Below are 26,927 nucleotides of genomic sequence, written 5' to 3' on the forward strand. Positions count from 1 at the left end.
TGTGCTGTATTCTGACTATACCAGTGAAACTATCCTGGTTGTGATGTGATACTATTGTTTTTTCAAGAGGGAATCTAGGTAAAGGATACATGGGATCTGTATCATTTCTTACAACTGTATATGAACCTATAATTATCTCAAAACAAAAGCCTCTAGGCAGGATCTTTAGTTCACCAGAGGTTCCACTATTTTCAACTTCATCCATTAAATTATATTAGCCCCCAGGAACTTCCACTTAATTTCAACTATTTTCAATTGAATTTCGAAGCTAATGGTTTGCTGTGCATCATTTTATTTTCTGTCTGGCACCTATAGGCATGTGAGAGAAAGAAAAAGAGAAAAGGATCTTGCTAACAAAATGCACAGAAGAAATGTCATGTTATATTCTTCTGTTGGTGACAGGTGAAAATGGGGTGGGCTTTAACATTTGGAGACATCGGGTTCTCACACTAGTTCAGAGACTCAGTTGATAAGGGGACCCATTGTGCTATAAGGATCTTAGCATGTCTCTCTCCTCCATTAAATTCCTTGAAGGCAGGAACCATAACTTGCTTGTTCTTTCTATTCCCTTCCTCTCTACTTTCTTCCCCCCACCTAGCATAGAGACTTGATCAAGCATTTAATAGGAGAGAGAATAGATTTCTAAGTTGGTTAGTAACACAGAATGATCACTATACTAATCACAAACATCCATGATCTGGTAACTACCTTCCTAACCTTAATTTACTTCCCTCGAGGTGCCTAGTGATTAGCCAGCCTGAACTGCTCCCGACTGAATACATGTTGGGGAGCTTTCACTGCCTTTACCCACACCAATTCTTCTGTTTGGTGTTCCCTCCTCCATCCCTGCAGGTCCAAAAAATATTGATCTTTTAATAGTCACTCTAAAGGATGCCTATTCCAAGAAGTCTTCTGTGCTGCAAATACTATTTCATGGTTTGTCTATATCTTTTGTCACTTTCAACCTTGTAGGAGTCCTGGGTTCACTCCGTGCTGCTGCAAGGCCATTGGGGCCAGTATGTCCTGGTCCTTCCAGACCTTCTCACAGAAATGGCTTCAGTACAGTGCCCACAGCAGACCCCATTAAGTGTGCATTAAAAGAGAAAGAAAGATTAGAATGCTCAGTAATGCTTAGGTAAGGAAACTCTTGGGATAGCCAAATAGAAATGATAGAAAACTAGAAAGGAACTTGAGAGTGGATCAGAAGCAATAGCAGATGATGTTAAAATGTTGCAAGACTGATTTTATGTGGCACTGGTAGAGATTAGGCTGCTCACGATAGCCAGTTTCACTGTAAATCATGTAACAGACCTTGTAGAAATGCCAAGATAGTAGAAGTCTGCTTAAAACGCTGAGTTCCAAGATACGCTTGACTTGAAACATTGTTTACTTTCTTCATTAGAAACTAAAGGGAAGCAAGTATAAGGCAGTGGGTAGCAATTACCTAATATCTTTGCCCAAGGAGAGATTTTTCAAAATGTGCTTTTCTCGCTAATCCTTAAGGGGAAATGAGGTTTATTTATGGTGTCAGGAGAGAACAAGGCATTAATAGTAAAAGATTTTATATGACTTCATGTTTTTAGGAAAGTCATTTGTTTACAAACCCTACTCAATCAAACCCAAAGGTATTTAATATAGTCCAGATTTGAATGTCACCTGATTTTGCACCCAAATTTCAGACTAAAGGAAGTAATTATGATAGAGAGTATACACTGATATAAGAAGATAAAGATTATAAATATTTACTTACCTTAGATGGAAATCTTAGAGTTAGACCATCCTATAGTTCAGGGAAATAATGGACTAATTAAGTACATTCCTTTTCTCTCTAGCTTTAACTAAAATTGTATGGGGGTAATGGAGATGTCTGAGTGACTCAACAACAGCAATCGAGATGTCAGGAAATGGCAACCCACTCCAGTACTCTTGCCTGGAAAATCCCATGGACAGAAGAGCCTGGTAGGCTACAGTCCATGGGGCCGCAAAGAGTCGGGCACGACTGAGCAACTTCACTAGACTAAAGTTACTGAAATATTTTGTTTGGTAGTTCAGGGTAACAGTCTTTTGACCAAGAAATAATTATGTAAATAAGATAAACTGAAGTCCAATTATATAAAAGTAATTATGGCTGATTTTATCCCCTTTCATTTGCATGCTTGCAAGCTAAGTTGCTTCAGTCATGCCTGACTCTTTGTGACACTATGGACTGTAGCCTGCCAGGCTTCTTTGTCCATAGAATTCTTTAGGCAAGAACACTGGAGTTGAGATGCCATTTCCTCTTCCAGGGAATCTTTCCAACCCAGGGATCAAACCTATGTCTCTTCTGTCTCGTGCATTAACAGGTGGATTCTTTTCCACTAGGGCCACATGGGAAGCCACCAATTCTTAAAGAAGCCCTCTAATCATTAAGAATGATATCTCATGTTTGGACAAAACTTTGTACTTTTCCAATTCAATCATAAGAGAACTTTGTGAATAACTGTACACCAACAAATCGGACAACTTAGGAAAAATGGATGAATTCCTAGAAATGCTCAATCATCCAAGATTAAATCTGGAAGAAATATATAATCTGAATAGATTGATTACTAGTAATGAAATTGAATCAGTAATTAAAAAAAATCCTCCAAATGAAGTCTTGCACCAGACAGTTTCACAGGTGAATTCTAACACACATTTTTAAAAGAATTAATACCTAGCTTTTTCAAGCTATTCCAAAAAGTTGAAGAAAAGGGAATAATTCCCAATTCATTCTGTGAGATGAACATTATACCCAAACCAGACAAAGACACACAAAAAAGAAAATTACAGGACAATATTCCTGAATATCATAATTACAAATTTCTCAATAAAATATTAGCAACCCAAATTCAATAATACATAAAAATGATAATATCTCATGTTCAAGTGGGATTTATCCTAGGGATGCAAAGATGGCTCAATATCCATAAATCAATCAACATGACACATCACATTAACAATACAAAGAATTAAAAAATCACATTATCCTCTTAATAGATGCAGAAAAAGCATTTGACAAAACTCAACATCTATTCATGATGAAAACTCACAACTAAGTGAGTAAAGAGGGAACATATCTTAACATTAAAACAGCCTCTTATGACAAATCCACATCATACTGAATGGTGAAAGCTAAAGCTTGAAAGCTTTATCTCTAAGGTCAAGAAAAAGATAAAGATTTCAACTTTAAATTTTTCTATTTAATGTAGTTTGGAAGTGCTAGCCACAACATTCACACAGGAAAATAAATGAAAGGCATCCAAATTGGGAGAGAAGTAAAAGTCACTATTTAGAGTTGTCACAATACTGTGTATATAGAACATGTTAAAGATTCCACCAAAAAGCTATTAGAACTAAAAATGATCCAGTAAAGTTGAAGGATACAAGGAAATATACAGAAACCTATTGCATTCCTATACACTAATGATAAACTATCAGAAATAGGAATAAGAAAACAATAAACTTTATTTATTTACAGTAGAATAAAACAATAAGATCCCTAGATATAATATTAGCTAAAGAAGCAAGAGACTTTTACTTTGAAAACCATAAGACATTGTTGAAGGAAACTGAAGATATATAGATAATCAACAAGGACCTACTGTATAGCACAGGGAATTCTGCTCAATATTCTATAATAATGTAAAAGGGAAAAGAATTTGAAAAAAAAAAGATATTGTTGTTCAGTTGCTAAATCATGTCTGACTCTTTATGACCCGTTTATGACCCCATGGACTGTGGTATGCCAGGCTTTCCTGTTCTCCACTATCAGAGTTTGCTCAAATTCATGTCCATTGAGTCGGTGATGTTATCTAACCATTTCATCCTCTGCTGCTTCCTTCTCCTTTTGCTTTCAATCTTTCCCAACATCATGGTCTTTTCTAGAGAGCTCTTCCCATCAGATGTCCAAAGTATAGGAGCTTCAGCTTCAGCATTAGTCCTTTCAATGAACATTCAGGATTGATTTCCTTTAGCATTGACTGGTTTGATTTCCTTGCTGTCCAAGGGAATCTCAAGAGTCTTCTCCAGCACCACAATTTGAAAACATCAGTTTTTCAGCATTCAGCTTTCTTTATTGTCTAACTCTCACATTCATGTTGGAAAAACCATAGCTTTGACTATATGTACCTTTGTTGACAAAGTGAAAATAACCTAAATGGGAAAAGAATTTGAAAAAGAATAGATATATTTATGTGTAAAACTGAATCACTTTGCTGTCACCTGAAACTCTTAAGATTGTAAATCAACTATAAATCTAATATAAAATAAAATTTTTTAAGTTAAGAAAAAAAGAAAATTGAAGATAATATGAAGATAATACAAATTGATGGAAAGATAGCCCATTCTCAAGAATTGGAAAAATTAATATAGTTAAAATGTACATACTACCCAAAGCAATATACAAATTCAATGCAATCCCATGACATTTTTTCACAGAATTGGAACCAATAACATTAAATTTTGTATGGAACCATAAACAGAACTTGAATAGCCAAAGTGGTCTTGAGAAAAATGAACAAAACTAGAAATATCAAGCTTCCTGTCCTTAGACTATACTACAAAACTACAGTAATCAAAATGGTATGGTACTGGCACAAAAGCAGACACATAGAGAGTGAAACAGAACAGCAATTGTAGAAATGAATTCACAATCATATAGTCAATTAATCTATGACAAAAGGCAAGAATATACAATGGGGAAAAGTTTTTTTTTGTCAATAAGTGGTGTTTGGAAAATTGAATAAAGGAAATAGATGAAATAAAATGAAACTAGAGAATTTCTTACACTGTATACAAAAATAAACTCAAAATGAATTAAAGACCTAATTATAAGACCAGAAACCATAAAACTTCTAGAAGAAAACATAGGCAGTATACTCTTTGATATTTGTCTTAACAATAATTTTTTTGGATCTGTCTCCTTGGTAATGGAATCAATAGCAAAAATAAACAAACAGGAATTAGTCAAACATAAAAGCTTTTGCACAGTGAAGGAAACCATCAGCAAACTAAAACTAAAAAGGCAACCTGCTAAATGGGAGAAGATATTTGCAAAACTAGGTGTCTTATAAGGAGCTAACATCTAGAATACATAAAGAAATAATAAAATTTAATATTTAAAAAAACCCAGAGAATGGATGCATGTGTATGTATGGCTAAGTCCATTTGCTGTTCGCCTGAAACTATCACAAAATTGTTAATTGGCTATAGCCCAATACAAAATAAAAAGTTAAAAAAAAAAGCCCAATCAACCGAATTAGAACAATAGCAGAGGATTTGAATAGTTACTTTTCTAAAAGAAGACATAGATGGCCAACAGCCACATAAAAAAATGTTCAACATCACAAGCCATCAGGGAAATGTGAATCAAAGCTTTGATGAACTATCACTCCGTACCTGTCAGAATGGCTATCATCAAAAAGATAAGAAGTGACATGTGTTGGTAAGGATGTGGAGAAAAGGAACCCCTCATGTACTGTTGGTGGAAATGTAAATTAGTACAGCCACTATGGAAAACTATGAATTTTTTCAAAAAATTAAAAATAGAACTACCATAGGATTCAGGATTCATAAATATTCCTGGATATTTATTTGAAGGAAAAAAAGACTAATTTGAAAAGATACTTGCACTCCAATATTCATAGCAGCATTATATATGATAGCCATGATATAGAACAGGTGAATGAATGAAAAGATATGCATATGTACACATTTCACTATATAAAACAGATAAGTAATAAGAACCTGCTGTATAGCAAAGGGAACCCTACTCAATACTCTGAATGACCTATATGGGAAAAGAATGGAAAAAAGAGTGGCTATACATAAATGTATACCTGATTCACTTTGGCATACAGAAGAAATTAACCCAACAGTGTAAATCAAATATACTCCAATACAAATTAACAAAAAAGAGCACATGGTGTATATACATATATGTGTGTGTGTGTATACATACATACACAGACACACACACATGTGCACACATGATGCAATATATAACTCAACAATAAAAAAATCATGAAAATTTGTTGTTTGGGACAATAGATGGGACTGCTCAGTGAAGTAAGAGAGAAAGACAAACACTTATGTTTTCATTTGTCTGTGCAATTTAAAAACTAAGATAAATGGACAGTTACAACAAAACAGAAACAGACTCACAGACAGAGATAACAAACTAGTGGTAACCAGCAGGGCAGCGGGTGGGAGGAAGAGCAAAAGTGGTGAAGGGGATTAGGAGGTACAAACAATTAGGTATAAATTAAAAAGTTGCAGAACTTTCCCGGTGGTCCAGTGGTTAACGACCCACCTGCCAATGAACGGGATGTGGGTTCAATCCTTGGTTGGGAAACTAAGGGATCACATGCTGCAGGGCAGCGAAGTACTCGATCCACAGCTAGAGAAGCCACAGCTAGAGAAGCCCACACTGCAGCTACCATGCCTGTGCACTCTGGAGCCCGTGCCCCACAACAAGGGAAGACCCCCAGCCACTCCCCACCCTCCCATGGCAACTAGAGAAGGCCCTGTCCACGTGGTGCTGCATCACAGAGCCCATGGACTGCAACAAAGACCCAGCACAGCTGAGATAAACAAAGCTACAAGGATGTAACCTACAGCATGGGCTCCCCCAGCCCGCCCCCCCCTGTGGCTCAGCAGGTAAAGAATCTGCCTGCAAAGAAGGAGCCGCAGGAGCCGCAGTTTCGATCCCTGGGTGGAGAAGATCCCCTGGAGAAGGTAAATGGCAACCCACTCCAGTGTTCTTGCCTGGAGAATCCCATGAACAGAGGAGCCTGGCGGGCTACAGTCCTTGGAGTCACAAAGAGTCGGACCGGAAGAAATGACTGAGCACACACAAGCACATCCAACGTACAGCACAGGGAATACAGTCAGTGTTTCAAACTAACTTTATATTGAGTATAATCTATAAAAGTATTGAGTCATTATGTTACACACCTGAAACGAATATAATCCTGAAAGTCACCAATACGTCAGTTAAAAGAACACTTGGTACTTTTCGAAATACATTTGCATAGCTTATTTTATTCCATCCTCCTTACAAGAATCATCTTGTGATTCAACCAGAGATTATTATATTTATTTTACACAAGAGTAAACTAAGGAACAAAGCAAAACAGAACTCCCCAGTAAATGACGTATTAGATTTTAGAGTTGGAAGGCATTTTATGAGATAACACCTGTGAAAGCGTGATCATATATAGTATAATGTAGCTGCTCCTGCGGTCTTTAGGTCTAGCTACTTAAGCTGTGTGGAATTACTCTCCTGTTTTGTAGATAAGATATCTGAAGTCTGACCAGCTTGTGTCTTGGCCAGGTCACACGACTGAGCCATTGTGGCCACAGTATACACACTGGACATTGGGCTAGGGAGCTCTTCACAGATTTTACTCTGAATCAGTTAAGCTTTGGTTCCAGGACATCCAAATTCACTTGTGTATCACAACTTCCTATTTGTATCTATGGAGAGAAGTGACATGAGAAAAAAACATCTTGAACCTATAGCAAACAGCTATAACCTTGGATGTAAGAAAAGTGGTGATACATCATGGAGAAAGAAATTCTGTGCCCTGAAGCAGCTGACATGGCTTTGCCTGGGATGCCAAGGAAGGGGAGACACTGGATAACTCATTCATTACGCAGGGGGCTTTACTGTTGAAGACAGCACATATTGACTGAGAATTTTGGGGGTGCTGATGAAGCTACAATTCACTGAGAGCGGAGGTGTATGACAATCTCCTCGAGAACGGCCGGCACAACAGGCTTAAGGGCGACATGGAAGCACAGAGCCTCCTGTCTACAAGGGGACCTCCTGGGCTGGAACCAGAAACATATTCACAATGAGTGGTAGGAGCTGAAGATGAGAGGGCCCTCTTTAAATATGAAGACCAGGGAAAGTCTCTTGGTACCTTTGAGTAATCCCGGAGGCAGTGAAAAGAAATACCAATGATAATGGAAGTTAGATTTCTTGCCATTCAATGTCATCTGGCACAGATTAAATCTGATTTAGAGAAATAAATGTGACATTTAGTCTATCTACCTATCTAATAAAAATAACAATATATGTACAGTTCTTTAGAGTTTTCACTATACATTCATACCTGCTGTCTCATTGGGTACTAAGAACGCTGTAAAGGGGTTAATGTTGTGGTTAAATCCATTGTATAAGAGATTTTCCCAAAGTGCCAGAGTTTACAACTGGCAAGGTAGCGCTCATTGAGAGAGCAACCCCCCCTTCATGTCTAAGCCATTTCGTACAGTTCCCTCTTCTCCCACCTGCAACTGAAGTGCTCATTTAACCAACCTTCCCTCAGGAACTGTAACATATCAGGCACTGTATAAGGCATGGGCCTCCAAAGTCTAATAACACATGGTCCCTGCCCTACCTTGAAGAGGAGAACTCTGGAGCAGAATGGGGGGCCATGGTGAGAAAAGTTGATAGATGAAGATGCAGAGAGAGCCAGAAACCTGATGAATGAAAGTGCTTTAAGCTTTTATTCCAGAAACTGTAAATAGCCATTAAATGAGTTTGTCCTTTTAGTTTATTTTTTTTTAATTACAGAAACCATTGAATTATTAATTAATAAACCAATTCAATAAATATATTAAGTGCCAGGACCTGTATGATGCCAAGGACTTAGAAATTACCAAGATGGAATGAGTCTCTGTCCTCACAAACTTTATTTTCTGTTGGAAAGGAATGGACAAAACTCATGTTAGAAATAAACATAAGAAATTCATTAAGAACTGTGATGATGTCATGCCATGAAGAATATACACAAGGTCCTGGGATAAGGAGAAGTAAGTGTTAAACAATCAGAAACATATTTCAAAAATCTCTTCTCCTAACTTCCACCTCCATTTCCCCTATGGTACACATTCTTTCACATCTTTGTTGTTCTTGTTGAGTCTCAAAGACATGTCTGACTCTTTGTGACCCACTGGACTTCAGCACACCAAACTCTTCTGTCTTTCACTATTTCCTTGAGTTTGCTCAAACTCACATCTATTGAGTTGGTGATGCTATCTAATCACCTCATTCTCTGCCATCCTCTTCTTTTGCTTTCAATCTTTCCCAGCATCAGGGTGTTTTCCAATGAGTCAGCTCTTCCCATCAGGTGGCCATAATATTGGAGCTTCAGCTTCAGCATCAGTCCTTCCAATGAATACTCAGGGTTGATTTCCTTTAGGACTGACTGGTTTGATCTCCTTTCTGTCCAAGAGACTCTTAAGAGTCTTCTCCAACACCACAGTTCAAAAGCATCAATTCTTCTGTGCTCACCCTTCCTTATGGTCCAACTCTCAGATCCATACATGACTACTGGAAAAATGATAGATTTCACTATAAAGACCTTTGCCCAAAAAGTGATGTCTCTGCCTTTTAGGCAGGTTTGCCTAAAAGGTTGTCTAGGTTTGCCATAGCTTTCCTTCCAAGGAACGAGTGTCTTTTAATTTCATGACAGCAGTCACAGCCTGCAGTGATTTTGGAGAGGGGCAGCAAGGCGCTGGGTTTTGGGGTCTAGGCCACAGAAGAATGTTCTGGGCTGAGCAGTGGCTGAGGAGCTTTGGTAACACACAGATGATGACTGACTGCAGATTGGGAGTGAAGGAAGATGATCTGAGGGATGGGGATTCTGAGGGTCCCAGAGATATGAGGAGAAAGCCCAGGGCGCATCCATATTCAAACAGTTCACTGAGCAAAGGAGCTGCTAATGGAGACTCCAGAAGCCAGAAGCCTCTTGCTGGGCACAGAAGGGCCCCGGGGCTCCTCTCTGGCCCTGGTGTTGGGGTCTGCAGTCTGAGCAGCGGGCTGCGATGTTAGCACACCTCCTCCTGTTGTGGACACAGGAGAGAAGGACACTCCCTTCTCCTCTGTCCCCACTGCAGCCTGGGGCAGGATCAGAGACTCTCACCAGGTCTCCCCCCACCACTGAAGGATGTAGGCCTGAGTCTCACTGGCCACTCGTCTGATTCCTCCTGGCTCACAGCCAGGAAACCAACACACACCATCGGATCCTGCTTCCTCCACATTCTCCAGAGGGCCCAGGTCTCTTTCTGACCTCCACTGCAGAGCTCATTTTACCATCTCAGAAAAGGTGGTGGAATCTTTCACTCGCTCACTGCAGCTTAATTTATGCCAAGGAAGTGAAATGAATTCTGCTTAACAAAGTTCCAGGGAATGAGCTCAACCCCACATTTGGTTTTTGATTTAAAAGACCACTCTGAGATCTGGCTTGTCCTCCAAATACCAGAAAACTGGCTCCTGCCCATATGGAAATATTTGTTGTGTAAACTGGACTGATAGGCAGCAATTTTTAAAATTACTTTTACCCAATGGGACTAAAGGAGTTCTAGGTGAAACAGAAAGAGAAAACTTCAACATTTGTCTCAGTTGATAGTGACATGGTTTACAGAAGGACTTGTGAACGTAGACATGATCTAAGAAGTCAAAGTTTATGGAAGAACAACACGCACTATGTAAAACACCTGGTCCTTTAAATGGGAACCTGATACTTTCCCATTTATCCAACGAGAGCTTGCCGATTAACTCATAGTCTCTGGCTCTGTAGCTGTTTGTCTCTCCACTTTGATGCAATGTAAATTTGGCATAAATCTAGGGCCATCCGTAGTTGAAGACTGCCATGGCAAATGAGTCATAAGCCTTGAATGTTGTGGTTGGAAGGGGCTTTAAGAGACCATCTAGGCCCACCCCCTCATTTTTCAGACGAGGAGACTGAGAATAAAAACTTGTCCACCATCACATGACTAGCTGATATACTGGATTTCCCTTGGAATTCCCAATCTCCACCTCTGTGCTGTTACTCAGCAGTAGTCAGAAAAGCTGGCTGTTGATTACTCCTTCTCCCTACCCGCCCCTCCCTCCCTCCTGTGCCTCCAAACAAGCAAAAAGTTAAACCCTTGCCTTTGCTGAGAAAATTCGGTCTTAGACAAGCCCTCTGATGTCCCCTCCAAGCTGATGGACAGTTCTGAGAAAGCTCTTCTTATATACAAATTTTGGAGTCACTGCTGACTTTGACCATGAATGTTTGGATGATGAATCTGGAAGGAACATAAAGGGTAAGTATGGAGTGAAAAGAAGTATTTAAAACTGTTGGAAGCCATTATAATACAAAAGACACTGTGTAATAAAAAAGCGCACCAGACCACAGGGCTGCCCAGGGTTCACTTCCGCTTTTATATGTGGCTTCATGATGTTTGCAGCATGCTTAATACTCTCAGAGGGTCATTAAAAAAAAATCTTCCCTCTCTATGCTAAGCGATTTAATGAGCTGAATAATAATAGTGGCCAGAAAAGAAACACAGTGCAACTTTTATTTTCTTGGTGTGTGTGTGTGTGTGTGATCATACTAGTGAAAATAAATAAATATTACAGGACAAAAAGGAAAAAAGTAGTGGAGCAACACTTTTAACTATGCTAATATGTTTTTGCAAAAAGGGAAAATCCTTATACCTATATTGGTCTGAAACTGGAGTGAGCATTACAGCGCAAATTTGTCAATGACAGATTTATCTTCTTTGCTTAGTCACATTCCAAAAATAGTATAACCAAATTTTTCATCCTATCTTCACTTATAACTGATGGAAGAACACTTTATTAATTTCAACTTTATTTTTTTTCATGTGAAGCACATATATATGAATAGAAAATTCTTGCACGTAAGGATAAATTTGGTAGAAATTCACAAAAATTCCAATCACAATATTCTAGAAATTGTAATATTGTTCATTTTTTAAAAAATCTTTTATGCAGGCACATTTCTAGTGGCTCTGAAATATCTCTCAGCAAAAACATCTCCACCAAAATATGTTCACTAGAAAGAAAGTTTATCAGAAATATCTATTGTTTCTGGTAAGAAATTCCAAAGTTTTAAATCTTCTGCAAAAATCATTTGGAAGTGACTAAATTACAAAAGAAACTGACATTTTTGACCCATAACTTTATTTTTAAAAATTTAGTTATTTATTTTAATTGGAGGATAATTTTCTTACAGTATTGTGGTGTTTTTCACCAAACATCAACATGAATCGGCCACAAGTATACATGTGTCCTCCCATCCTAATCCCCTCCTACCTCCCTCTTCATTCTCTCCCTCTAGATTGTCCCAGTGTACCAACTTTGGGTGCTCTGCTTCATTCACTGAACTTGCACTGGCCATATATTTACATACGGTAATGTACATGTGTCAATGCTATTCTCTCAATAGAAAATGTGTCTAATTCTAGGTGAAAATTTGTGGGATTCAGATATTATTGTCTAATTGCTTCTGGTAATATAAGAACATTATTTTTTGTGGTTTCTCCTGTCATCTTCAAAATTTCATTCTTTTTTTCCCTAAGAAATGTCCATTTCCTTGTATTTTTTTTGATGCATGGGTAATAGCCTTACACAGTCTGTGTAAGTTGACCTAAAAGAGTCCATTTTAAAGTTTTATGTCTGACTATGCATTGCTCAAAGCTGATGCTGGTTGTTTGCGAATATGTTTGTGTTTGGTTAATCTCATCTAAAGTTTTACATCAGAAAAAAAAATCAGAAAAGAAAAACTGCATAAAAAAAAATATAATTTAAACTGATTTTCTTGTGCCATATTTTCTTTTGTGTCTTTCTGTGGACATAGCTTCATCTTCCCTGGGAAAGCCTTTTCACTGTTGTACCTACATTCTGCAACGGTTTCCAACAAGGACACAATCCTGGAGTGAATGATTGTTGTTTTTTCTGAAAGTTTCAAAAAAGTAAAAACTTCAAGTGCTCACATAGAATGTCAAATTGAAGTATTTAAATTTCTCTTTCTTTGCCTTCACAATTGCTATGTTATCATTGTTTATTTTTATTTACTTCCTAAACACAAGAATATATAGTACCACGTGTTTGGGTTGGAGAGTTGAACTGTGCCCAAAGTGAGCTACAAAGATTTATTCTGAACTATTACCAACTTACTCTCAAAACAAATGTGTGTGTCTGAGTCTACATGTGGTGAGGGCTGGCTATATAACTAGGAGTTTTCTGAATTAACTTTCATGCATAATACAATAACTATTAAAGAATAATGAAGATGTATTACTTTGAGACTTGCATAATAATGGTAAAGCTCAATGGAAACGATAATAATTGTTTAGAGCTTAAACAAAAGATTTTGGGAGGAAACAGTAGCTTCTCACTGACCTTGTTTAGAGCTATAATAAAAAGTAGATCAGCTTTTTTGTTAGCTTTATTATTGTTTATAAATTCCCTACAGGAAATGGGCTGCACAAAGCACTGCTCAAAGCAAGAAATCAAATATTTCTATCACAGCAGAAAATTCCCTCATTATTTGTTCACTTTAGAACTTGAATCTAGGTCTGCAGACTCTGGTTCTTGTCAAGGAGTCTAAGGGAAGATGGGAGATGGTAAAGCTGGGTCTGGCAGGAGGAGTAGTGGAAAGTGAAAGACTGTAGCCCATCAGCTCTTCTGTCCATGGAATTCTCTAGGCAAGAATACTAGAGTGAGTTGACATTTCCTTCTCCAGGGGATCTTCCCCATCCAGGGATCGAACCCAAGTCTACTACATTGCAGGCAGATTCTTAACCATCTTAGCCACCAGGGAAGCTTCCCTGGCGGAGTAGTGGGGTGATACAGTATTTTAGCCCACAAAAAGCCCTGAAGATCCCCTGACAGATAGATTCACGAATGGCCCTTATAATCAAGGGGAAGAATTTAGTCCTAAAAGAAGACTCAGTTGAACTGAAAAGATAAAGAAATAAAAATGTTAATTAGGTGCATAATTTTCTCTGGTGTTGAAGGAATATTTTCATAGTCTCTTGTTAGAATAGGCAGTTTGAATTCTGAGTCTTCCAGATAATGTAAAGAAAGAGTATGTAAATATCATTACTTCTTTATCCCTGACTTGTGCATAGAACACTGGGCCTAAGTTCCTGGAAGCAAGGATCTGGGATCTACCATTGGACCAAAGGCCAGAAGCAGGTTTTGAGCAGCTAACTCCGGGAAATAGTGAAGGACAGGGAAGTCCGGTGTACTGCAGTCCGAGGGATCTCAAAAAGTCAGACACGACTGAGCGACTGAACCTCAACAGGTTTCCCAGGTGGCTCAGTGGTGAGGAATCCACCTGCTAAGGCAGCAGATGCAGGAAACTCGGGTTTGATCTCTTGGTTGGGAAGACTCCCTGGAGAAAAAAGAATTGGCAACTCATTCCAATATTTTTGCCTGGAAAATTCCATGGACAGGGAACCTGGTGGGCTATAGTCCACGGGGTCGCAAAGAGTCAGACGCAACTAAACACACACACACATGCAGGGCTCCTTCAGTGACGTTACCCAGCTGAAAAGCTAATGATCTTGGAATATTTGCAGTTCACACTAACTATGATAAATCCTTATTGCCGGACTATTTAATGGGATACCGATTTAAGGGAAAACCTTTGAAAGCCACACTACTTGCCACGTATCAGTGAACTTCTGCTCAGCACCTTCTCTCGTCACGTCTTTTTAAAAATATGTTGATGTTATACAGCTGTGAAATTGTGTAATCTGCATTTGTGTAACCTTTGGTACTTGAATCTTAAGTAAGAATGTTCTATTTTGCCAAAAACTTTCAGCTCACTTAAATGCATTGCAATAACACTGCACTATTAACGCCTTATGTGCTATGAGAAACTTGATGTCCAGCAGCTCAGAGGTTAAGCTTACAGTGTTGGAGTCTTGTGTGTGAGTGTTTGTGTGTCTGTGTGTGTACAGCAACTAATCATTGATTTTAATGGGATGCTCATTTGAGAGGGGGGCAGGCACTCTAGATTTACATAGAACTTTTAAGGAGATGAGTGAGTATGCACATGTTAATTTGCTCCTTCTGTATAGAAGACTTATTAATTAAATCATGAACTGGAGGAAATTTTGACTGAGTAAGTTACAATGGGCAGACAAGAAGGTCTGAGCTAGAAGATACTGGTCCTGGGGACCTTGTTTCACTTAAAGGATAATTATGGAAATAATTCCCAAAATCTAGAATTAATTGCTCTGAACAAGAACCGCAAAGGCAGGGTTGGGTTTCTGTACAAGTATCATCTGTGGAGATGTCCTGCATTATGTCAGACCAATATCAAGGCCCAAGTTTACCAAAGCAGTTAGAGAAATTAAACAAAGAGTCTGTCACCACATACTCCCATGTCCTGGGCAAGATTTGTAGCCACCACACTTTATCCAATAATTAAAAAAGAGGAAGAGAAGTACCATGATATCTTCAAAGTCAGACACTTGGGACAGGTGGGTGTAAGCATAGGGCTGGACTGGGTGCTAAAAATGGGCAGACTTGGTGTGTAGTATTGGACAACTCATATTTTCCCAGTATAAGAAAAGTCCATACATGCTGTCTCCCTGGACATGAGAATAATGTGATTTTCATTCAGGAGTGGTTTTTGCAGGTCACATAGAGAATAAGTGTGAGGGTCAGCTGGAAGTAACACTGTGACAAGTTAAATGTGCTTTCAGGCATGATAAGCACGCCTCAAAAAGGGGGAGAGTTCTGCTGGTAGGACTTTAGACTCCTGTGAAGTTAAAGTTTGTTTTGTTTGAGGGTCTTCATTTCCACTTGGGTGCTTTTTCTGCAATTAGAGGGTTCTAACACCAGATGGCACCTTTGTTATAATCATAAGATCTGAAGACCAGGGATTAACCAATGTGTGTGTGAGTGTGCATGTGATATAAATATCTGTGTAAATATATATGTACGTGTAAAAGTATAAATGTATTTATACATCTCATTAAGTGTACATTTACGTAAGTACATGTAAATCGACTGTCCAAAGTTAGGTTCTGTTACCAATTTGCCTTGATTTTGGTCAAAAAACAAACACCTATCTATAACTCAGTTTCCTCATTTGTAAAATGAGGCTAATAATAGTGCCTATTTTATGGTGCCTGTTATATTTTTTATGAGTTCATATATTTCAATACTTAGTGTCTGATATATGATAACTGTCTGGTGTGTAAGTGTTAACGCTTCTCATCATATAATTTGTTCAAAAGCTGATCTATGACTATCCCTCCATCAATAATTCCAAGTCTCTACTGTTGTGTGGCAGCCGTATTGTGTGGGGAAGGATTTAACCCACCACCAGCCACAAGTGAGGGACCTGACCGCTGTAATTTAAGCAGATGGTCTCTGTTGCCATAGTGACTGGACCTCGTAATCCAAACACAAGTATATGGCATTTTCCCCAAACACTGGAATTTGTTTGGGTACAAGAAGGGATGTTGACCTACGTTAGATCAACAAAACGCCGGTGAAGCTTTCCTGGGGGAAATAAGTTCTCCTGTGACGTATGAGTGCAAACTGAAGATGCTGCTGAATCTCACAGGTGGAAGAACAGCAAGACCAGAAGGCCAGTCCCTGAGGACACAGTACCGCGTTTGGGTCACACCAGTACTGAGGTTTACCTTCTCTCTGAGACCAATAAACCCCCTTCATTAGAGATGCTTCTTCTGATAGAGTCCTAATTGTTACAAGATCACAATATATATTTTTATTAAAAGAGCTGAACAAGGCCATTGTTAGTAATTACCATTGTGAATGATTGGTATTACTATAATGATTCCTTATATGAAAAGAGGAAATAAGGCAAACTTGTAAAAAAATTAGAATCTTGTCACCACACTTGTCTCTTCTCATTAATCCTTAGCTTATAGATATAATTCTTCCTTCTTTTTTCCTTAAAATAAGTTTGAATTTAATAATCAGATTTATCTAAGAGTGACTCAAACTGGCATTTGTGGACCAAGGAGGGGACACTTTCTCCTTTAGATACCCAGTGCCAACATCCTGTGTAGGCTTAAACACTCACACATGTCACAGGTCACAGGAGGGGTGGATTCTCCACCCTGCCCCAAAATAGCAGCATTCCAGAGGTTTCTTCACAGATCGTGAAATGAAATGATCAGTCCACTTTGATGATGGGAGGCAAGGAATAAGCAGTAATTTTTGACAGGGTTCCTGCCACTGGCTCAGTTCCTTTTTCACTGACCTCAATCGTTGTTCTTTGTAAAACCTTGGCAATTTTTAGATTTCTTGCAGTAACTGAGAGTTCACTCAGGTCAGCCCAGGGTGAGAAGATTCAGCCGATTCCCGTCTGCTTCAGCAGTTCATGCACATCATACCTTTTGTTTTTTAAATTTTTTAGAAAAGTCTTTTTATGAATTCAACAATTTTCATAAATCATTTTATGAATAATAAAATTCAATAATTTTCATATATTCAATATAATTGTCAGACATTATTAAGAATGTTCAATATTATGCACTGCTACATCATTCCCAAGTGTCATATTTTGTTATGGTTTGCTTGAATCATGATCTAGATAAAAACAACAGTATAGCAAACTTGGCTGATATGTTTCATTAAGACTTTTTCAATCTGTAGATTACTCCAAGTCCTTTTTTCCCTTATAAGTAATTTGTCAAAGAAATGCAATATTTCTCTTTTGAAAATTATTTCCCACCAACCTGGATTGTGCTGATTGCCCTTCCATGTTGTTTTACATATTCCTCAGTCCCTTGTAGATACACCTCATACTTCTGATCTAATGTGAACTTTAGAAAGAAAACTTGGTTTTTATGTTTTTCATGTGTCCGAGCCATGTGTCCGTCAGGTCTGTGGTCAGATGGTCTTCAAAGGTGAGATGGTCACCCATCTCCTCCCCAAGGAATGGCGGCAGTTTGAAGATATGGCAATGAAAATGCTCGGGCCTGGTGCACTGGGAGGACCCAGAGGAGTCGGGTGGAGAGGGAGGTGGGAGGGGGGATCGGGATGGGGAATACGTGTAACTCAATGGCTGATTCGTGTCAATGTATGACAAGACCCACTGAAATGTTGTGAAGTAATTGGCCTCCAACTAATAAAATAAAATTAAAAAAAAAAAAAAGAAAGAAAAAACAGCAAAAAAAAAAAAAAAAAAGAAAGAAAAAAAAAAGAAAATTCTTACCAACTGTGGAGGTAAACTTGCCTGCTCCGCACACCAAGGGCACCTTGACTATGTTATACTTGTCTAGGTGGAAAGTATTTGTCTCGCGGACAATAAGGTTAAAAAGTCTCTTTGCCATCAAAGTCCTCATGGATGAACGCAAAACTCCCCTAGACCAGGCCCAGCTCCTGTGGAAGAGGATCTTTCAGAGCTACTTCCTCAAAGAACTTGCCTCCTCTCTCCTAGTTAATTCTGGATTGGACATAGCTTTGTGTGTGAGTTTATATTTAAAATCCTTGGTGCTGTACATCCTTGTAATCCTGGACACAACTTGTTTCTTAGACCTCTCCTCTTTTGGCTAGAAAAAACTTCTCTTCTAGCTAGAATAAACTTCCAGAATGCTAGAGGGAGTGAGGAAAGGCTTAGTGCAGTTCTACCTAAACAAAGACATATTGTTCCCTTTTCTATTGTTAGGAATTAATTATAAACTGTAATTAATTAAAATTAATCAATTACTTCCCATTTATATGATTTCCCACTTTTACTATTAGAAAACAAATAGTTCTACTAGCTATTACTTATTAAAGTAAAAGCAAAACAAAACCTAAAAACATTGTGATCAAATCAGTGGAAAATTTGGTTTAATAAAAATAAACATTTTTTTTTTTTTTTAATAAACATTTTTTTAACTGTAATACCTTTCAAAAATGTCAGGTGCAAAGCAAATAATTAGTTAGGATAGATACCTAAAGAATTGTAATAGGAAAAAGTACTGAAATCTCAGTGGCCTAACATAATAAGATATATTTCTGGCTCATGACATGGTGCAATGGTAGAGTTCTTAAGTGGCTGCTTTCAAAAGGTAATTCATAAAGTCACTCACCTCCACCAATTTCACCATCCTCAAAGAGGAGCTCTTCAAGCCACTCCAGATTTATTACATTCCAGAAAGTTGGAAGTGGCAAAGAGCAGGGAATATGGTACATGGAAGGTTTTTATGAGCTGATCCAGAAAGTAGTACATGTGACTTCTACACAGAAATCACACCCCATTGTACAGAACTCAGTCACATGGTCACACCTAACTGCAAATGAATGCTGGGAAATGTGATTTGGAGAATAAATAAGTGGATTTTAGTGAACACATAGTAGTTTCTGCCATATACATGTTTTAAGCCTCTAAGAGAGACCCATGGTATAAAACGTTTCTCAGGTTTGCTTATCTAAAGAACTCCTTCCCACTCATCATTCTAGTTTCCACCAATTCAAGTATTCCATGGACCACACTTGAGAAATGCTAATGTAATGTTCCCTTGGAACCTCCTCTTAAAGAGTTACTGTTGAGTTTTTTTGCCTTCCAACCATGTTGCAGAAACAGAGAAAGAAATGCTGCAGTTAGAGATTTCTGTGGATCCTAACTCTTTGAGGATCATATTTTCAGATCAAAAGATGGTTTGTTTTCTTAGCCATTTTATACTTTACCTTCTGTTTGAGAAGACCTTGCTTGTGCTATTTTCCAAGTATTTTCCTAGCTCTTGGAAACAGAGTTCAAGCCCAACCAGCAACATTTCCCCTCATGCAGCTATGACCCAGGATGATGATAACTCCATTTAAATGGAAACGGTGAAAACTTCCATTTGCTTAATTGCTTCCTGATATTTAAAATGGATAACTGACAAGGAGCTGCTGTGTAGTGCAGGGACCTCTGCTCAGTATTGTATAACAGCCTAAATGGGGAAATAATTTGAAAAAGAATAGACGAACATATAGCTGAATCACTTTGCTGTACCTGAAACTAACACACCATTGTTAATCATCTATACGCCAGCATAAAATAAAAAGTTAAAAAAATAGTCTTCCCTTTCCTCCAGTGTCTTCCCTTTTCTTCCTACGCCTGTGCATATTTCCCAGTGCATTCTGGCATCTTCCAGGGCTTTCTCCCTCTACTAGCATTTTCCTTCCCATTATAGGTGATTATTTCAAACTTTATCCATCTCTTCTGTTAACAACACATCACCACGAAGACATAAATGACTGATAAGCTTCATATATCATTACTTACTGTAGTATTTACATTTTAGCATGGGACAAAACATGGAAAAAAGAAGAATAAATTTCTAATGGTGGAATTTCCAGTACCAGTAACAGACATTGGGAAGATGTTTTGAGAAAGACAACAGAACAGGTTGGGGTAACTACTTGCTAGGCTTATTTATAAAGTTAGTCCTTGACCAAAGGTGGCCTGGTGTTTCTTCCAGGGAAGGCAGATCAACGCTTAATTTGACCCTCATGCCATTTCTCTGCACATATTGACTTTATTACAGGAGGTCAGGATTTTCTTCCTAGACAAGTTTATGAGATGTCACTTCCCATTACAACGATTACAAAAAATTTAACAAGTCTAATTTCTGTACCTGTTTTATTCCATTTTGGCCTCAAACCTAATTTATCAAAATGTAGGAATATTCTTAGATTACCTTTGCAACACATCTACTCTAGATATTCAGATATATTTGTACCTGAATATTTGGGATAGAACAGGAAATGAATTATTTTACATATCTAATAAACTGCCAATCAGTTATATCAATAAAATGAATATTTTGTCAAATAAGCATTAAATTTGACATTATAAATTGGAGAAATCATTTGTCATTCTGTAGACTCCATTTCAGTGGAGGAAGTTGTTTTTTGGGAGTGCTTTCCTATGGAAGGTTGCATTTGATTAATTTACTCCAGAAATTTTGCCAAGAAAAATTACAAAAGTGAGGTCATAATTTGTACATGAATTTTTGGGAAGCAACATTTTATAAAAAGTTTTTGGTTTATTTAAAAAAAAATGAAATGGAATTTTGATTTAACGATTGACATGAATATATACTCTGGGTAGAGTAATTGAGGAAATTTTTTTACATTTATCCTACTTGATGCTATATGTATTTATATGAAGAAAATTAAATTTAAGGTCAAATTCAAGATAATTGATTTATAGTAAACATATATTAAAAAAGAAAGGACCAAGTCATGCTTTCTGTTGTTGTTGTTTGGTTTTAATTTCATTTTATTTTTAATTGGAGTATAACTGCTTTAAATATTGTGATGGTTTCTGCCATACAGCAACGTGAATCAATTATAGGTATGCATATGTCCACTCGCTCTTAAATCTCCCTCCTGCCTCCCTCCCCGTTACACCCTTCAGGTTGTCACAGAGCACTGGCTTTGGGATCCCTGCAGCATACAGCAAATTCCCGCTGCTATCTGCTTTATATATGGTAATGTATATGTTTCAGCGCTGTTCTCTCAAATCATCCCACCTTCTCTTTCCCGCCTACTGTGTCCAAAAGGCTGTTCTCTAAGTCTGCATCTCCTTTGCTGCCCTGTAGTTTAACATATCATTTGATCTTAGAGAAACTAAGAACTGTGGCAGAAAGATCACTAATAGGTGGAGATTCAAAGTATGAATTTTTCTCTCTCTGCCAGTGTAAGAGCTATTTCTTTTTATATTGCATAGTTCTAAAACTTAATTTCCCTCCATATTTAGCAAGTGGGGTTCATATTAGTTCAACTGGAAGTTTGAATTGAAAAATAAAAAAAAACAAACTTCTTCCATTTAATCCATGGACAATGGAAACTTTAAACCCAGTAATGATCATTGCCACAATGTATTTTGGTTTTAATAGCAAATATCTAAGATTCTGCAATCCTACCTTTTTTGGGGAAAGCCGCAAGTGTTACACTTTACTGTTAAATAACCTCCTCTTTCCTAATGCCTCCAGCTGTAGAGTTTCAGTGAGCACACAAATTCATGGATGATAATCTTAGAAGACTCATTATGTTTTTCAAAAACAACATAAATGCAAGCCTTTTGGTAAATAAGATCATTTTTTAATTAAATAATAAAACTGATAAATTAAGTTCCCAATTTCCTACCTACATAATGGTCTCTGCACAGGTATATACACATATAGCAACCTTGATTCCACAAGAATTGTGAATTTGCATCTACCTTTCTGTGTTTCATAGAACTTGTGTCCTGTATATAGATTACCTAGCAGCTCTCATATTAGTGAGAGTTAGATTTTTCTGCCTTTATTTGTTCATTTTTTAAAAAGCCATGGCATCAAGAGTTAAAAAGTTTACTGTGAAATCTATGAAAATACATTTGTTGGGCTGGGTCCATGCTGACCCCTTTCTGCTTCCCTTGGATTCTCCTGAATCTTGGTGAGCTTAAGGTAAGTGTGAGACACATCAATTCAACACAGAGTTGGGGTGTGCTGAAGGTTGCCCAACTCTAATTAAAAAAAAAACCACTGTGTTTTTATGGCAGGATTCTGGAGGCTGCACTGATTTCCTGATGAATGTTGACAGGGCTATTAAAAATGTGAAACAACATCCTTTGAATATGGCATTGAATGAAAGAACTAGTTTAGCGATACTGTTCATAGGTGTTATTACCTGATTAAACTAATAAGCCACTGGGAAAACCATCTGTGGGCTATGCATTCACTTCCTCAGCTTCTTAGTTTGCTTCTCAGCAAGTATTTCACAATGTTGGTAGCTAAGTTTATTTATTGTTGCCTTTAAATTCCATCTATGACATAAAGGATGAGCCTTTTGTGGCCCTAAGACACCTTAGGTGTCTTACACAAAAGTGGTCTTTGGTGTGATACACAAAAGAGATCTCCCTCCTGTTTTTTTGAGCCAGAACTTTGACTAGCCAGAACTTTGTGTATGTTTATATTTCTATAGAGGAAGACTTGATTTGGGGCAAATTCATTTTGACTCTGATCATGCCCTTTATTTTCCCATGACTTCTCTGATACTGTTCTCCGCAGATATCAAAAGGTCATGATGATACCTTGCAAGTTTGTCATGGAAGTTAGAGATCATGTAAATTGCCTAACATCCTTCCTGGCATAGATTAGGTATTTAATAAAAGTAGCTTTTATTATTGTTATTGAAAAGATCTAGTGAGAGAAAAATACACAAGCTAAGTAACAATAACTTGTGTATTTTTATCTCACTAGATTTTACACGTTATTGTTGCATAGACTTCCCTGGTGGTTCAGACGGTAAAGAATCTGCCTGCAGTGCAGGAGACCCGGGATAGATCCCTGGGTTGGGAAGATCCCCTGGAGGAGGGAATGGCCACCCACTCCAGTATTCTTGCCTGGAGAATTTCATGGACAGAGGAGCCTGGTGGGCTGCAGTCCATGGGTTTTGCAAAGAGTCAGACACGACTGAGTGACTAACACACACATTGTTACATAGGGAGGAATTTGGGAGAGGAAAAAAATGGTGCTTCCACAAGTGCAAATGAAATGAAATCTGAACACTTGCTTGGAACTATATTTTAGGCTTTTGGTGAGATTTGGCATAACTTTGAAGAGTTAATTCAGATAGATTTAGGTAATTTGACTTTTGTAATACTTTTGAAAAAATGGCATCAATAATTACACAAAATGTGTATTTAAACCAGGAATAGATAATGTTAAAATGAGAACACATCGCAGTAACTGAGATGCAGGTTAGAGCTAAAGCATTACATGACTTTCTAACGAGCTTTTGAAATACTGCCTTAGAAAATTGAGAGAGACTTTAAATATTTTTTTCTGATATTTTAAATCTGCAAATTTTGCTGATAAACAATAAGAGTCTGAAAAACTTTAATCTTCTGAATCAGCAATCTAATTTCCATTTATTTATTCTAAGAGAAAATACAAAATTAAAAAAATTACTCTGTGCATAAAGATGTATATGTGTGTATATGTAACCAATTCACCCTACTGTCTACCTGAAACTAACACAGCATTGTAAATCAACTATATTCCAAAGAAAAAGTGTGTAAACAACTTAAATGTCTGAAAATAGGGAAATGATTAAAACACTTAGGCTAAGTACCATGTGTATATGTATTGTATAAGCAGGCTATTTGTGAGAAGTTTAGTGGGAAATGTTTCTGCAAAGGGAAAATATATATATAATTGCATATAAATTATTACTTTAACTATATCACACAGTTATTGAAAAAAAGGCTGGAAGGAAATATTTATTTGAACCATATTAAGTTAATTTTTACCTACTGCAAGACTATTTTGCATGGTTTAACCTAAATATTAATACATAAATATTTTTGGAAAGTGTTAAAATTTTGAGCAATATTCTCTTTCTATGAGATTTTTGTAATTTTCTATTTTTACAGAAACATTTTTATTATAAGGAATTTTTAATAGAAAAGAACTTAGTCATCTAAAAAGGAGCTGTTTATATTTGGCAAAATTTAAAAAGGATAAGTTAGATTTCCATTTCTTTAGCTTTACAAATTTGATATTCTGAAAAGCCTTCCACTACAGAATAATCCCAGATACTATATAAAGTGGAAAAACTTTTCATTGCATGGTTGAGCTGGCAATAGAGTAAGGAAATCCCCAGCAGTCAAACATGAAACAAAAGCATAAATCCTGGGAGAAAAGTCTATGGCTGCTTTTTGGGCACCTGTGGATTTCTGGTGATCCAGAGATTATGTTTTAATGGCCTCACAGGGAGCAGGAAACTAATATTAATGTCCATGTAATGTAAAGAGACAGATCAAAGATCTGCATGTGAAGCCAAGACCCTACCTACCAAAAAAGGCCACACCTTCAGTAAACAGTTAACAGAGATACATCCTAATTTATAAGAGAAACTTGCCTATTTTATTTTAAAAACAAAATTATTAGAAAATAATAGGTTTAATAGTGGATTCCAAAAGCAGGTATAAATCTTATGTGGGTAAGAGTACTATCAATTTCATGCATGTAAGAATTCGTTCAGATAAAACTACATCAGATAAGAGATTCAACTGTCAAACATTTCAAAACAGATGTGAGAACAATAAACGAGGCCTAGAATCAGCAGAAATATTCAATAGCTGAAACAAGTAAGCAAATATCAAATATATAATAACTATGACACTCAAATATAGAATAGAAAAGAGCATTTTTTATAAGTTTAAAGAAACATAAAAACCGTACTGAAAGTATGAGTTTAGAGACATTCACTGATGATAAGACACATTTGAAACAGAAATTATAGACATGAAAAACATAACTGAAATAAACTCAATTGGTTTTAAAAGCAGATTCCATACAACTCAAGAGAAAGACTGAATTAGATGTGTACTAAGTTACATCAGTCCTGTGGAACTATTTGCACCTGGACCGTAGCCTGCCAGGCTCCTCTGTCCATAGTATTATCCAGGCAAGAATACTGTAATGGGTGGCCTTTCCCTTCTCCAGGGAGTCTTCTCCACCCAGGTATCAAAACTGCATCTCTTATGCCTCCTGCATTGATAGGTGGGTTCTTTACCACTAGTGATGTCTGGGAAGACCAAATCACCAGATGCACCCATGTCAAAGGTATAGTAACCGTGAAGGAGATATCAAGAATCATGTATCATAAAATGAAAACAAATGTCCAACATACATGTAATCAGTGTAAAGAAGGAGTGGCCATTAAAATGAAAACAGGTAATATTCTGAGATAGCAGTGAAAAATTTCCCCAAACCAATAAAAGACACATATCCTAAGATTTAGGAATCACTAAGGTCCAAGCATGAAAGATGCAAACATATATATATATATATATGTGTGTGTGTGTGTGTGTGTGTATATATATATATATTTACATTGTGATGAAGATGCAAGATAAAAAAGGAAATGAAATGTAATGAGTAGTCAGAGAGAAAAAACAGACTAGAAACAGGTAAAAATAAGATAAAAGTGAAAAATAGTATATAATGTTATACTATTTCAAAGTCTGAGAGAAAATAATTGAAATAATTGAAAACATACAACAAAGCTGTCTTTTAAGAATATGAATACAATGATGACATTCTTAAGAAAACAAAAAACTGTTTATCATCAAGTATGGTGTTTATCACCATCAGTAGAGAAACTACTGAAGAATATACTTCAAGAAGAATGAAAACAATCCCAGAGGGAAGGTCTGAGAAGCAAGAGAGGAGAGTGAAGAGAAGAGTGAACATGTGGGTAAATCTAGATAAATATTTATTGTATAAAATAACATTTTAAAGTAACAATGACAATGATAGTGTTTAATTTGTGATATTTGAAAAAATTTGATTACAAGAAAAACAATTTGATTCCTGATAATAGCATATGAGGGTGAATAATATTAAAGCATTTTAATATGCTTACTTATTAAAATTTCTAAACAGCTTCCAAAGTGGGAGAAATGCAGTGTAAACTTTCAAATGAGTAAAGAGCAAAAAAAGAAAAGATAACAAAAATCTTAAGCAATCCAAAAAATAACAATGAAAAATGCAAACAAAAAATACAGGACAAATAGAAGGGCAAAAATAAGGTGGTAAAAAGAAATTCAGTACATAAACAATCTCAGTAAGTATCAATGAGCTAAACTTTTCAGTTAGAAGGTTAAGGTTTTCTGATTGGATTAAAAAAGATCTAACTATGTTGTTTGTAAGAGAATTGCCCACAATATAAGGATATAAAAATTGAAAGGAAAATGCTAGAAGAAGATATATCAGAAAATAATAATGAAAAGTAAATTAGTACGTTTATGGTAACTTCAGACAAAATAAGCCCTTAGGACAAGGATCACTACTTTAAGTAAAAATATCCATTCAGCTCAGTTCAGTCGCTCAGTCGTGTCCAACTCTCTGCGACCCCATGAACCATAGCATGCCAGGCCTCCCTGTCCATCACCAACTTCCAGAGTTCACCCAAACCCATGTCCATTGAGTTGGTGATGCCATCCAACCATCTCATCCTCTGTCATCCCCTTCTCCATCTGCCCTCAATCTTGCCCAGCATCAGGGTCTTTTCCAATGAGTCAGCTCTTTGCATGAGGTGGCCAAAATACTGGAGTTTCAGCTTCAGCATCAGTCCTTCCAATGAATAC

The sequence above is a fragment of the Muntiacus reevesi genome, chromosome 12 (genome assembly GCF_963930625.1).
Source record: "Muntiacus reevesi chromosome 12, mMunRee1.1, whole genome shotgun sequence".
Taxonomy (NCBI): Eukaryota; Metazoa; Chordata; class Mammalia; order Artiodactyla; family Cervidae; genus Muntiacus; species Muntiacus reevesi.